The following is a 15,213-nucleotide window of genomic DNA, read 5'->3' on the forward strand; positions in this document are numbered from 1 at the left end:
TCCAGGATTTCTACTTATGCGGAAACACCTTAAAACTCTTTTGCCAACCCTAATTTTTGAGCATCTCCTATTCTCCTCGGCTGCCACACAGCGGAGCTGGTCCAGACCTGCCAGTGCACATCTCTTCCCTAGTGCTGCAGAGTCCCTGCTCCCTAGGGCTCTGCTGGCCAGCACCAAATCCCAGAGCCCGGCAGTCTTCCTCCCTCCAGACCTTTAAAGCTCTGGCCCAAAGTGGTTAAGCTGCTACTTCCGTCACTCTGACCTCAGTACAAGGCCCCTGAATGGCTTCTAAGCCCCCGTGGACTACTCAATAGTGCTGGATGGACCAGGCCTCAGCCTTCTCCTACGTGTCCCTCTATGTGGAGTGGGTCTTGGGTTGCATTTCTCAGTGAGGGTTGCATTGAGTACTAGCCCATGATATGTTCTATGAAATAAGGATTCTTAACACAAATAAGTTTGTGAATGTTTTCCCTGCAATAAAGAATGTTCTCTCTGAAATCAGGCTTTAAGTAAAGAAGCCTCAGACTTGATTTAGCCAAGCGTCTCCCAGACTGGGGATCCCTTTTGCTGTCCACTTGTTCTCAAAAACAAGTGGCAGCTTGGGGGTTTTAGAAGATTTTGTCTACCAAGTTCTGCATTTGGGTGTTCGTTTGTTCACGTCCCCATTTTTATTCATTAAAAATGTTTAAAAATCAGAACTTATATGCAAATAATTATCCTAGCTGATGTTGATTGTTTACCACAATCAGGTGCTGCAGGATACACACGATACCCACTACATGTTCCAGGCTTCATAGCATCCCTAGGAGGTAGCTAGTGTTCCCATCCTCATTTTACAGATGAGCAAACAGGTTAAAAGAAATTGGGTTGCCTGCTAGAAAGTGGTGTGCACTGGGAATCAAACCAGGTTGCCCAACTCCTGAGCCCTTTCCCCTAACCACTACTGAACAGAAAGAATTCAAAAGCCAATAAATGTGCTTTAGTTAACCTGTGTCTCATCACAGATGATTGCTCTCTGTCCTCTAGGCCCCAGTGAGAGGAGCTTAGAGGACCTATGGCTTTTGTGGCTCCCCTGGGAGGCGACTCATTGCAGCTGCGCCCTCCTTAAAGCAGCCGTTTTGGTGTTTGAGAGGTTCACTTGTAACTGGTTGGTCAGCGGGCTCCTGCAGGGCGCTGCTGCCTGTGGGGGACGGGCAACTTCTCAACAGCACTCCTCTCCATACTCTCACGTCCCTAGATCTGAGACCAGCTCAACCATTGTTTACCCAGTGTCGTTTGTTTTTATTGGGGCAAAATCACATTTGCCATTTTAACCACTTTTAAGTATAATTTTTTAAAATTTTGTTTTACTTTGGAGTATAGATTCAAGTTACCCTGAATATATACTCCCTATAATTTTATAATTTACTGCCATTAAACACATTCACAGTGCTTGTGCAGTCATCACCACCTGATTTTTTGTTTTTGAAACAGCGTCTCACTCTGTCAACAAGGCTGGCATACAGTGGTGCAGTCATTGCTCACAAGGCTCATGTGATCCTCCCACCTCAGCCTCCTGAATAGCTGGGACTTAACAGGCACATGCCATCATGCCTAGCTAATTTTTGTATTTTTTGTAGAGACAGGTGTCGCCATGTTGCCCAGGCTAGTCTTGAACTTCTGGGCTCAAGCAGTCTGCCTGCCTTGGCCTCCCAAAGTGCTGGGATTACAGGCATGAGCCACCATGCCCAGCCCCATTACCACCTAATTTTGTAAATCAACTTGAAATGTACTTTTTTCAGTTTCATTCTGACCCACTGATATTTGTGAAATCACAAGTTTGATACTGTAATCATTACATTATAAAATACACATTAGCAGGGCTCAGTGGCTCACACCTGTAATCCCAACACTTTGGGAGGCCAAAGCGGGAGGATCAATTGAAACCAGCCTGGGCAACAGAGTGAGACCCCATCTCAACAAAAAATAAAATTAGGCATGGTGGCACACACCTGTGGTCCCAGCTACTCCAGAAGCAAAGGTGGAAAGACTGCTTGAGCCCAGGAGGTCCAGGCTGCAGTGAGCTGTGATCATGCCACTGCACTCCAGCATAGGTGGCAGAGTGAGACCCTGTCTCCAAAACTAACACACACACACACACACACACACACACACACACACATTTATAACTACTAATATAAAGTGTCCATGGAGTGCCTTCTCAGTGAGTTCTGCATTTCACACTTGGGGTAATTGGTGTATTGGAGGACAAGGGTAGAGAATCAGAGGCTTCCTCCTCAGACTCTTCCTGGGCCTTTTATCTAAAAATAGAATATTAAGTACAACTTGAGCATCTTTTAATTGAAATAATGCTTAAAGGCTGTTGCTTCCCTTTAAAATTGACCCAAGGCTGGGCACGGCACGGTGGCTCACGCCTGTAATCCCAGCACTTTGGGAGGCCGAGGCAGGCAGATCATGAGGTCAGGAGATTGAGACCATCCTGGCTAACACAGTGAAACCCCGTCTCCACTAAAAATACAAAAAATTGTCTGGGCGTGGTGGCGGGCACATGTAGTCCCAGCTACTCCGGAGGCTGAGGCAGGAGAATGGCATGAGCCTGGGAGGCAGAGCTTGCAATGAGCCGAGATCGCGTCACTACACTCCAGCCTGGGCGACACAGCGAGACTCCGTCTTTAAATAAATAAATAAATAGATAGATAGATAGATAAATAGATAAATAAATAAATAAAATTGACCCAAAAAAGGGAATATGTCAAGTACTATTTCAGCCTTTTAAAAAAGTTTAGGCTTTTGCATATTTATAATAATAAAGCTGTATCTTTTTTTAAGACGCAGTTTATCTCTTGTCCACTCTGGAGTGCAATGGTGCGATTTTGGCTCACTGCAACCTCTGCCTCCCAGGTTCAAGCGATTGTCCTGCCTCAGCCTCCCGAGTAGCTGGGACCACAGGCACGCGCCACCACGCCCAGCTAATTTTTGTATTTTTAGTAGAGATGGGGTTTCACCAGGTTGATCAGGCTGGTCTCAAACTCCCGACCTCAGGTGATTCACCTGCCTTGGCTTCCCAAAGTGCTGGGATTACAAGGCATGAGCCACCGCACCCGGCCAATAAAGCTGTATCTTAATTAAATGTTTTGTTGGATTTTGTTTTGTTTTTATTTTTGTTTTGAGACAGTCTTGCTCTCTCACCCAGGCTGGAATGCAGTGGCACAGTCTGCTTACTGCAGCCTCCACCTCCCAGGCTCAAGCAACTCCCTTGCCTCAGCCTCAGGCATGCGCCACCACATTCGACTAATTTTTTGTATTTTTAGTAGAGACAAGGTTTCACCATGTTAGCCAGGCTGGTCTCAAACTCCTGGCCTCAAGTTAATCACCCAGCTTGGCCTCCCAAAGTGCTGGGATTACAGACATGAGCCACCTCGCCCAGCCAATGTTTTGTATTCTTTGAAAACCTCTTCATCCTTCTGTAGCTTGCCCAACACCTACTTTTTGCCACATTCCTGTTCATCTGGCTGGCAGAGGCACCTCCGCACTGACTTTCTCGGTCAGCACACAGCTTCCCTAATGCTCACATACTATGCTCACCTGAGCAGCTCAGTCCCTGATGAGGAAAAGCCAGCAGGCTGGAAATTAAACACCAGGTTGTGCCTGCACCTCAGGGAATGTCAGACTAATGTCTGATAATATTTCCCTTCAGGAGAGATCGGAGCTGGCCTTGCCTTGCACCTTGTGCCTTCAAGCATTTTCCTTCCCTCTCAGGAGTCCCTTCCAACCCCCACCATCTGGTGTTTAATTTCTTTTGCATGCATTGACTTTCTCTGTACTGGGTGAAGTCTCCAGCTATAGGGAAGGCTTTTGTTTTAAAAATCCAAGACAGGTCAGGCGCGGTGGCTCACTCCTGTAATCCCAACAATTAGGGAGGGCAAAGCAGGCAGATCAGTTGAGGTCAGGAGTTCGAGACCAGCATTGCTAACATGGTGAAACCCTGTCTCTACCAAAAATACAAAAATTAGCTGGGTATAGTGGCAGGCACCTGTAATCCCAGCCACTCGGGAGGCTGTAGCAGGAGAATCTCGAAGCCGGCGGGCGGAGGTTGTAGTGAGCCAAGATCATTGCGCTGCATTTCAGTCTGGGCGACACAGTGAGACTCCCATCTCAAAAATAAAATAAAATTGAAGGCAGTCTTGGGATGGGAAATTGAACACACTCAACCAGGAAGAGCTTTCCCACAGTCCCCGACACTCCAGGCCCAGGTCTTGGGCTGCCCTACCCAAGGTTTTTCCATTAGTGGGGATGGGTTCTACTAATCTGAGTCCTCTTGAGATTTGGGTTGTATTTAAACAGCTTTATTGCATGGCGTGGTGGCTCATGCCTGTAATTCCACCACCTTGAAAGACCAAGGCCGGTGGACCACTTGAGGCCAGGAGTTCAAGACCAGCCTGGCCAATATAGCGAAACCCCTTCTCTACTAAAAATACAAAAATTAGCCAGGCATGGTGGCGCACGGCTGTAATCCCAGCCACTCAGGAGGCTGAGGCACAAGAATTACTTGAACCCAGGAGGCGGAGGTTGCAGTGAGCAGAGATCGTGCCAGTGTCCCAGCCCAGGGAACAAAGTGAGACCGAGACCCTGTCTCAAGAAAAAAATAATAAACAGGTTTATTGAGATATAATTCACACACAACACAACTCATCCACTTAAAGCATACCATTCACTGAGTTTCAGAGTTGTGCAACCATGAATGCAGCCTAATTTTAGAACATTTTCAGAACCCTGTACTCATTTAGCAGTCACTCCCCATCCTCTTCCTCACTCCCTTTCCCATTTCCTAGTAACTACAAATACACCTCTGTCTGTATCTTTACTGGTTCTGGACATTTCATTAAAATACTGTCATGGGATATGTGGCCTTTTGTGTCAGGCCTTCACTTAGCCAACATCCTGAGGTATTTTCTCCTTTCTTCCTCCTACTTGAAAACTAGTGGCAGCACCCGCCGCCTTGTGGCACCTGCTCCTGCCATCCCTCATCCTTCTGAGCTTGTCTGCTCCCAATCCAGCCTTGTTTCTGCAGCCCCCTGTCCCTTGCAGCTCTCCCAGCTCCTCTTTCTGGTTGCCGATATTATCTGCCTCAGCCTGAATCTGGAAGGTTTCTAGACCCCCAATTGTCCAATACAGTTACGCACTAGGCACTGTAGCTTTTTTCGTTTAAATAACTAAATATGGGCCCAGCCAGTGGCTCACCTTACCCCTCCACACCTGTAATCCCAACGCTTTGGGAGGACGAGGCAGGCGGATCACTTGAGGTTGGGAGTTCGAGACCAGCCTGACCAACATGGAGAAATCCAGTCTCTACTAAAGATACAAAATTAGCCCCGCGTGGTGGCGCATGCCTGTAATCCCAGCCACTCGGGAGGCTGAGGCAGGAGAATTGCTTGAACCCGGGAGGTGAAGGTTGTGGTGAGCTGAGATCCTGCCATTGCACTCCAGCCTGGGCAACAAGAGCGAAACTCCCTCTTAAAATAACAAAAATGTAGTACCTCGGTTTCACTAGCCACATTTCAAGTGACTGGTGGCTATCCTATTGGACAGTGCCGATACAGAACATTTCCAGTCATCACAGGCAGTGGCAGGAGTGTTCTAGACAGTTTGCTGTTTTTGTTTGTTTGCTTGTTTGTTTGTTTTTGAGATGGAGTCTCACTGTTGCCCAGGCTGGAGTGCAGTGGCAGGATCTCGGCTCACTGCAAGCTCTGCCTCCCAGGTTCATGCCATTCTCCCACCTCAGCCTCCCAAGTAGCTGGGATTACAGGCGCCTGGCATCAAGCCTGACTAATTTTTCTATTTTTAGTAGAGATGGGGTTTTACTATGTTGGCCAGGCTGGTCTCAAACTCCTGACCTCAGGTGATCCGCCCACCTCAGCCTCCCAAAGTGCTGGGATTACAGGCGTGAGCCACCGTGCCCGAACTATTCTGCTTTTAAGAAAACAAAACCGCCATTTATTAATCGGCCACAGCCACTGCACTCGTCCTCCCAGCAACTGGTAGCATAGGAAGATAGACTGAGGCACAGAGAAGCTGCAGTTCTTCTGTTCATGTGGCTAATAAGTAGGACAGTTTTCATGCAGGCCAACCTGACCCCGTAGTACTGTAGAACATATTCCTTTGAGGGGTCATTAAGGTGGACCCTGGGGTACCCTGGTTTAAATTCCACCTCTGGAACAGAGCTTCATGAAGACAGGAGCCATACTTCGCTTCTCACTGGAGGCCTCACCATTCCACACACACTGGTGGATAAGTATTCAGTAGACATTTCTGTCACCATCCAACACAAATGATGGCCAAGTCCCTCAGAGCCACTTTACAGGAATTCTAATAGAACTCCTGAGTCCGCTCACCAGGGGCCCTGCCACTTGAAGTTGGTGCCAGCACCTGTTTCAGTAGCAGGGTCCTGTGCTGTTAGAGGTTCCCCCTTGACGGTCAGGGAAGGCCCCAGGGGAGGGGAGCCTACCTGTGGCCATTCAGCCCTGAGAGTGCCACTAACCTGCCCTTCCCTAGAATGGGGTGTGCCTGGAGCCCGAAACACCTGACAGCAACTTGTTTACAAAATCAGGTGAGGGTTTGAATTTTTGTTTTTTTTGTTTGTTTGTTTGTTTGTTTGTTTTTGAGATGGAGTCTCACTCTTGTTGCCCAGGCTGGAGTACAGTGGTGTGATATCAGCTCACTGCAACCTCTGCCTCCCGGGTTCAACCAATTCTCCTGCCTCAGCCTCCTGAGTAGCTGGGATTACAGGCACGCGCCACCATGCTTGGCTAATTTTTGTATTTTTAGTAGAGACGGGGTTTCACCATGTTGGTCAGGCTGGTCTCGAACTCCTGACCTCGTGATCCACCCGCCTCGGCCTCCCAAAATTCTGAGATTACAGGCATGAGCCACCGCGCCCGGCCTTAATTTTTTTTTTTTTTAATGCAAAACATTTAGGTGGTTCTTAAAAAGGCTTTGAGTATGTTGGGGAAATCTTTGTTTTAAGGATTCCCTAATCCGGTAATACCAAGTCTACCATCAGCAGCCCTGTGACCTTGGACAAATTACTTGATTCTCAGCCCCAGATTGTTCATCTGTTAAATGGAAACAAAAGTACCTGCCCGGTACAGTTGGAAAGATGAGAGATTGTCTCAAAAACTAGCCAAAGGGGCCGGGTGTGGTGGCTCATGCCTGTAATCCCAGCACATTGGGGAGGCGAAGGCAGGGGGATTGCTTGAGCCCAGGAGTTCAAAACCAGCCTGGGCAACACAGGGAAACTCTGTCTCTACAAAAAGAATAAATGCACAGCCGGGCGCGGTGGCTCACGCCTGTAATCCCAGCACTTTGGGAGGCCGAGGCCGGCAGATCACGAGGTCAGGAGATCGAGACCATCCTGGCTAACAAGGTGAAACCCCATCTCTACTAAAAATACAAAAAAAATTGGTCAGGAGTGGTGGCGGGTGCCTGTAGTCCCAGCTTCTCGGGAGGCTGAGGCAGGAGAATGGCGTGAACCCGGGAGGCAGAGCTTGCAGTGAGCCAAGATAGCGACACTGCACTCCAGCCTGGGCGACAGAGCAAGACTCCGTCTCAGAAAAAAAAGAATAAATGCACAAACAAATAGCCAAGCTACTGCCCCTGGCAAGCACTCATTAAAGTCTCTAGTAACAACAGTAAGTCACGGTTAAAAGTGAGAGAATGCCCCATCCCACAGCCCATTGATAACAGATGGGGTCATATGCTTCCAGGATTTTTCTTCTTTCTTTTTTCTTTTTTCTTTTTTGAGACGGAGTCTTGCTCTGTAGCCCAGGCTGGAGTGCAGTGGCGCGATCTCCGCTCACTGCAAGCTCTGCCTCCCAGGTTCAGGCCATTCTGCCTCAGCCTCCCGAGTAGCTGGGACTACAGGCGCCCACCACCACGCCCGGCTAATTTTTTCTATTTTTAGTAGAGACGGGGTTTCACCATGTTAGCCAGGATGGTCTGGATTTCCTGACCTCGTGATCCTCCAGCCTCGGCCTCCCAAAGTGCTGGGATTACAGGCGTGAGCCACCGCGCCCGGTTGGATTTTTTCTTAGAAACACAAAAAATAAGTAATTTTTGTTAATAAAAATGAGATCATGTTGAGATCGTGCTGAGTATGGTAGCTCAGATTATGCCTATAATCCCAGCACTTTGGGAGGCTGAGGCAGGAGGATTACTTGAGCCCAGGAGTTTGAGACCAGCCTGGGCAACACAGACCTGTCTCTACAAAAAATTTAAAAAATTAGCCAGGTGTGATGGCACACACTTGTAGTCCAAGCCACTCGGGAGGCTGAGGCGGGAGGATCTTTTGAGCCCGAGAGGTTGGGGCTGCAGTGAGCCATGATCGCACCACTGTACTCCAGCCTGGGTAACAGTGAGACCCTGTTTCAAAAAAAAAAAGGTGGCTGGGCGCAGTGGCTCACACCTGTAATCCCAGCACTTTGGGAGTCCAAGGCGGGCAGATCATGAGGTCAGGAGATCGAGACCATCCTGGCTAACACAGTGAAACCCCGTCTTTGCTAAAAATACAAAAAATTAGCCGGGTTTGTTGGCGGGCGCCTGTAGTCCCAGCTACTCAGGAGCCTGAGGCAGGAGACTAGTTTGAACCCGGGAGGCGAGGCTTGCAGTGAGCTTAGATTGCATTGCGCCACTGCACTTCAGCCTGGGCAACAGAGTGAGACTCCGTCTCAAAAATAATAATAATAATAAAATAAAAATCACACCATAATGTACAGAATGTTCTGCAGCTTGCTTTTTTTTTTTTTAGAAGGAGTCTCACTCTTGTTGGCCAGGCTGGAGTGCAGTGGCACGATCTCGGCTCACTGCAACCTCTTGCCTCCCGGGTTCAAGTGATTCTCCTGCCTCAGCCTCCTGAGTAGCTGGGATTAACAAGTGCCTGCCACCATGCCCAGCTAATTTTTTGTATTTATTAGAGACCGGGTTTCACCATGTTGGTCGGGTTGGTCTTGAACTCCTCACCTCAGGTGATCCACCTGCCTCGGCCTCCCAAAATGCTGGGATTACAGCTGTGAGCCACCCGCCCAGCCTGCAGCTTGCTTTTTTAAGTTACTATGCCCTGGGCTCCCTTCCATCTGGGTGCACAGGTATCTACTGCTTCCTTATTTAGAGTCTACATAACACTTCATGGTTATGAACACCCTTCTCTCAGACACAGATTCTTTCTAGTTTTTCACTATCGTAAATAATAAGCCAATAGAGGGATGTTAGTTCAATGGCTTCTTTTCAAAGCAAGTTATTTTATCATCTCATTTGATTTTCACAGAAAACGTGCCAGAGAGGTGATATCTTTTTTTTTTTTTGGAACAGAGTCTTGCTCTATGGCCAGGCTGGAGCGTAGTGGCGCAATCTCGACTCACTGCAACCTCTGCCTCCCGGGTTCAAGCGATTCTCCTGCTTCAGCCTCCCAAATAGCGGGGACTACAGGCGCGCACCACCACGCCAGCTAATTTTTGTATTTTTAGTAGAGACGGGGTTTCACCATGTTGGGCAGGATGGTCTCGATCTCTTGACCTTGTGATCCGCCTGCCTCAGCCTCTTAAAGTGCTGGGATTACAGGCGTGAGCCACCACGCCCGGCCAATATCTTTTTAATTGGGGAAACTAACTTGGTAAGAGGGGGAGACTTCCCAAGAATCCCGATAGTCATGGTAGAGGGACCCTGGGACTGTCCCCTCCAGTTACATTCGTCACGCATCTGGAGCAGGGGCTGCAACTGTGACGTACTCTTGTGAAAGGAGGCCAGCATGAGACAAGTGGCATTTGGCTTCAGTGTCAAGGCAAGAACAGGGAGTCAGGGGTGCATGGTTCCAATGAATGAACTGGTAAGACATTCATGGTCTCTTGGGGCCAGACCCAGACCACTTGAGTGGTTGGTAGGCAGTCAAGGTCTGAGCATGCGTTGAGTTTCCACTTTTTTTTTTTTTTTTTTTTTTTTTGAGACAGAATTTTGCCCTTGTCACCCAGGCTGGAGTGCAGTGGCACCATCTCGGCTCACCGCCACCTCCACCTCCCAGGTTCAAGCAATTCTCGTGCCTCTGCCTCCTGAGTAGCTGGGACTACAGGTGCATGCCACCATGCCTGGCTAATTTTTTGTATTTTCCATGGAGACGAAGTTTCATCATATTGGCCAGGCAGGTCTCGAACTCTTGAGCTCAGGTGATCTGCCCGCCTCAGCTTCCCAAAGTGGTAGGATTACGGGCGTGAGCCCCTGCACCGGGCCAAGCATCCACTCTTGAGGAGAAGCAAGGAAATGTAGGTTTTTATGTAAAATCTCCGAGATAACAAATGTTGCCAACCAACTCAGAAATATTCAGTCCTCACATGCCAGATTGTGACTCTCGCTTCAGGCCCAAACTTAATTTTCTACTTTTGATTATAAAACAGGGATCTAAAATGTGAGGTGTGCAGCTGGCACCTGGCACAGCAGGCACTCTGGTGATAGCCCTGAATCCCCCAACTGTCTCACCACCTTGTGAGGTTAAGTGGCCCTGAAAAGACCATTTCATTTTGTGGCTGTTCCCTAACACCTTCCAGGGCTTTTCATCTACTGGGCATTGGTAAGCAAGTCTTCACTCTTTACCCTCTCCTTAATACATTTCTTCTGCCCACCCAGGCTACAGCTTTGGATAAGTTCCCAGTGACTTTGCTGTGCTTCATTCAGGTAAAGATCGCAGTGAATTCCGGAAAACTATTGTTCTGTTCTCCACTTTCTCCATCTCGCTTGTCCTCGCCTCCTTTCTAGTACAGTATAATGGTTAAGAATGAGACTCCTGGCCAAGTGTGTTGACTCACACCTGGAATCCCAGCACTTTGGGAAGCCGAGGCAGGCATATCACCTGAGGTCAGGAGTTCGAGACCAGCCTGGACAACATGATGAAACCCCGTCTCTACTAAAAATAAAAAAATTAAAAAAAATTAGCCAAGAGTGGTGGCGCGCACCTATAATTCCAGCTACTCAGGAGGCTGAGGCACGAGAATCGCTTGGACCCGGGAGGTGGACGTTGCAGTGAGCCAGGATTGCGCCATTGCACTCCAGCCTCGCAACAGAGCTAGATTCCATCTCAAAAAAAAAAAAACAAAAAAAAAAACGAGACTCCTACAACCACACCGCTTCTGGTCCCAGCTGTCTAGGACCAGCAGATGGCAGTGCGGTCTTGGGCAGGTCAGCTTACCGCTCCATGCCTCAGTTTCCTTATTTGTAAACTGGAAGAAATGCTTAACTCAGAAAATGTTAGAACGTTAGTTAGGATTCTTCTGTTGGTCTCCTCTTACCTTGCCAGGGGCCATGCCGTTAGTTACTAGTAGTACAAAGACAAGTAAACCACAGCCCTTGCCATAGAGGAGCATGCCCTTAACCTAACTACCGTCGCTCATTTCTGGAAAACGTGCTCAGAAATGAAATTTTTGAGGCCGGGCATGGTGGCTCACGGGAGGCTGAGGCGGGCAGATCACTTAAGGCCAAAAGTTGGAGACCAACATGGTAGAACCCCGTCTCTACCAAAACTGCAAAACTTGGCCAGGTGTGGTTGTGCTCACCTGTAATTCCGGCTTCTTGGGAGGCTGAGGCAGGAGAATTGCTTGAACCCAGGAGGCGGAGGTTGCAGTGAGCCGAGATCCCACTGTGTCTGGAGTTGGTTCCTCCTAGTGGGTTCGTGGTCTCACTGACTTCAAGAATGAAGCCGTGGACCTTTGTGGTGAGTGTTACAGCTCTTAAAGGTGGTGCGGACCCAAAGAGGGAGCAACAGCAAGATTTACTGTGTAGAGCAAAAGAACAAAGTTCCCACAGCGTGGAAGGGAACCTGAGCTGGTTGCTGCTGCTGGCTTGGGGGGGGTGGCGGTGGAGGGGGGAGGCAGCTTTTATTCCCCTATTTGTCTCCGCCCATGTCCTGCTGATTGGTCCATTTTACAGAGTGCTGATTGGCCCATTTTACAGAGCACTGATTGGTCCATTTTACAGGGCGCTGATTGGTCTATTTTACAAATCTCTAGCTACGGAACGCCGATTGGTGTGTTTTTACAGAGCACTGATTGGTGCATTTTACAAACCTCTAGTTAGCTACAGAAAAGTTCTCCAAGTCACCACTCCATCCAGGAAGTCCAGCTGGCTTCACCTCTCACCACCACCGCACTCCAGCCTGGGCGACAAGAGTGAAAAATTCCATCTCAAAAAAATAATAATAAAGAAGAAATGAAATGTTTCAAGGAAACGTAAGGTACTCTGCTACCTAGAACAAGCAAGTATGGGCATATTCCCATCACTGAAGTCAGATGAGCAAAGAGCTGTCTCAGGGAAAGGACAGCTTGATCCCATCAAGTTTTCAAGTTTTGAGGTCATTTGGGTTCCCCAGGAAAGAGGAAGGCTGTGGTCCCCAACTCTGTTGGGGTGTAGATGCAGGCCGCCCTTCTTCCATTCCTTCCTGCCAGAGACTCAGTGTGAACAGTGTCTGGGCCTTGCAGTGGGGAGAATCTGCCGGCCCTTCACACCTTCCCTGTGGGCCCAGCTTCCCTCCCATCTGCAGCTCAGCATCAACCCAGGCCTCCCTGAGATGAGAGAAGACCCCAGCCAGCTCTCCCTCCCTTTCCCAGGCTTAGGAGCACTCCTGTGGGGAGTCCAGGTGGCCTTGCCCAGCCACCTGTCCGAGGGCCTGCACCCACTCTGCCTCTGCTGAGCCTGGGGCATTTGCCTTCTGACCCCCAGAGCGCCCCCTCTGACCCGTTGGGCTCTCAGGAAGCAGGCCGTGTAGTTGCTCTGAATTTCCCAGTGAAGCCGTCTTTCCTCCCCTTCTTCCCCATTCACCGATATTTGACATTTATTGAGGGGCCACAGTGTGCTGGGCCTTGGTCTGGGAATATAGTCAGTAGTGAAGGAGACAAAGTCCTCCCTGGGTTAGGGCCCAGCCATATGACCTCATTCGAGTGAAGAATAAAGACATTCAGCAAACAACCTCACTAATATAAAATTATAGAGAGGCTGGGCGTGGTGGCTCACGCCTGTAATCCCAGCACTTTGGGATGCTGAGGCCAGCGGATCACTTGAGCACAGGAGTTCGAAACCAGCCTGGCCAACGTGGCAAAACCCCGTCTCTACTAAAAATATAAAAATTAGCTGGGCCTGGTGGCATGTGCCTGTAATCCCAGCTACTTTTTGGGGTTGAGGTGGGAGGGTGGCTTGAGCCCAGGAGGTCGAGGCCTCAGTGAGCCTAGATTGCACCACTGCACTCCAGCCTGGGCGACAAAGTGAGACCCTGTCTCAAAATAAAATTATAGAGATAAGTCCTGTATCAGAATGCAGTGTAATTCAATGAGAGGATAATATGCTGATTCATCCTAATTATGACTTAGGAGGCAGAGTGTGGGTGTGGTGAACAGAGAAGGAATTAGGAGGTGCAAAGGCCCTGGGGCAGACAGGTAGGCAGGTACCGGAATGTTAACAGTTGCCGTATTACTCACACTTCTGCTCCAAGCATATACCTAAGAGAAATGAAAACATGTCCCCATAAAACCTTGTACATGAATTTTTTATTTTTTTGAAACAGGGTCTCGCTCTGTCACCCAGGCTGGAGTGTAGTGGCACAATTGCGGCTCCCTGCAGTCCGACCCCCTAGGCTCAAGCGATTCTCCTGCCTCAGCATCCCGAGTAGCTGGGACCACAGCTGTGCACCACCACACCCAGCTAATTTTTTTTTTGTATTTTTTGTAGATACGGGGTCTCACTATGTTTCCCAGGCTGGTCTCCAACTCCTGGGCTCAAGTGATCTGCCTGCTTTAGCCTCCTAGTGTGCTGGGATTACAGGCTTGAGCCACTGTGCCCAGCCCAATTTGTACATGAATTTTTTAGCATCATTATTCACAGTAGCCAAAAATGAAACAACCCAAATGCCCATTAACTGATGAATCAACAAAATGTACATCCAGACAACGAGTATTAACCAACCACAATAAGTAATGAAGTTCTGATAACGGTTGAAAACATAGTTGAATCTTGAAAACATTATGCCAAGTTAAAGAAGCCAGTCACAGATGGCCACACATTGTATGATTCCATTCCTATGAAGGGTCCACAATAGACAGATCCATAGACACCAGGTGGCTTAAATAACAGAAATTTATTTTCTCACAGTTCTGGAGGCTAGAAGTCCAAGATCAAGGAATCGGCAGAGTTGGTTTCATTGTAAGGCCTTGCTCCTGGGCTTGTAGATAGCCATCTCCTCCCCGTGTCTTCACGTGCTCTTCTTCTATGTGACTGTGTCCTTTTTAAACATTTATTGTGGGCCAGGTGCGGGGGCTCCCGCCTGTAATCCCAACACTTTGGGAGGCAGAGGTGGGCAGATCGCAAAGTCAGGAGTTCCAGACCAGCCTGACCAACATGGTGAAACCCCGTCTCTACTAAAAATACAAAAATTAGCCAGGTGTGGTGGTGGGCACCTGTAATCCCAGCTACTCAGGAGGCTGAGGCAGGAGAATCGCTTGAACCTGGGAGGCAAAGGTTGCAGTGAGCCAAGATGGGACCACCACACTTCAGCCTGGGCGACAGAGGGAAACTCTGCCTCAAAAAAAAAAAAAAAAAAAAGGAATTGTGGTCGGGCATGGTGGCTCACGCTTATAACCCCAATACTTTGGGAGGCTCTGAGGCAGGTGGATCAACTAAGGTCAGGAGTTCGAGACCAGCCTGACCAACATGGTGAAACCCTGTCTCTACTAAATACAAAAAATTAGCCAGGTATGGTGGCGTACACCTGTCATCCCAGCTACTTGGGAGGCTGAGGCAGGAGAATTGCTTGAACCCGGGAGGTAGAGGTCTCAGTGAGCTGAGATTGTGCCGCTGCACTCCAGCCTATGCAACAAGAACAAAACTCCGTCTCAAAAATAAAATAATTTTTAAAAATAAAAATTTATTGTTTATTTTTTGAGACAAGGTCTTGCTCTGTTGCTAAGTCTGGAGTGCAGTGGCGCAATCACGGCTCACTGAAACCTCCACCTCCAGAAGTTCAAGACCAGCCTGGGCAACATGGTGAAACCCATCTCTACAAAAACTAGACGGCTGTGGTCTCTGCTACCCAGGAGACTGAGGTGGGAGGGTCGCTTGAGCCTAGGAGGTAGAGGTTGCAGTGAGCTGTGACTGCACGACTGCACTCCAGCCTGGGTGACAGAGACCCTG

The 15,213-nt window shown here is 48.7% G+C and overlaps 1 protein-coding gene across 1 annotated transcript in view; it reads left to right on the plus strand.

Annotated features, from left to right (window-relative positions):
- The window catches only part of CELF1 (CUGBP Elav-like family member 1), a 91,829-nt gene extending 91,179 nt beyond the window's left edge, over positions 1–650 (plus strand). Inside the window, exon 16 of the mRNA XM_058447028.1 lies at positions 6–650. The gene's annotated coding sequence lies outside the window, so the exon portion shown is untranslated. The remainder of the gene's footprint in view (positions 1–5) is intronic.
- Positions 651–15,213: the final 14,563 nt, after the last annotated feature.

This window comes from Hylobates moloch, unplaced genomic scaffold, assembly GCF_009828535.3.
Source record: "Hylobates moloch isolate HMO894 unplaced genomic scaffold, HMol_V3 SCAFFOLD_11, whole genome shotgun sequence".
In the NCBI taxonomy this organism is placed as follows: Eukaryota; Metazoa; Chordata; class Mammalia; order Primates; family Hylobatidae; genus Hylobates; species Hylobates moloch.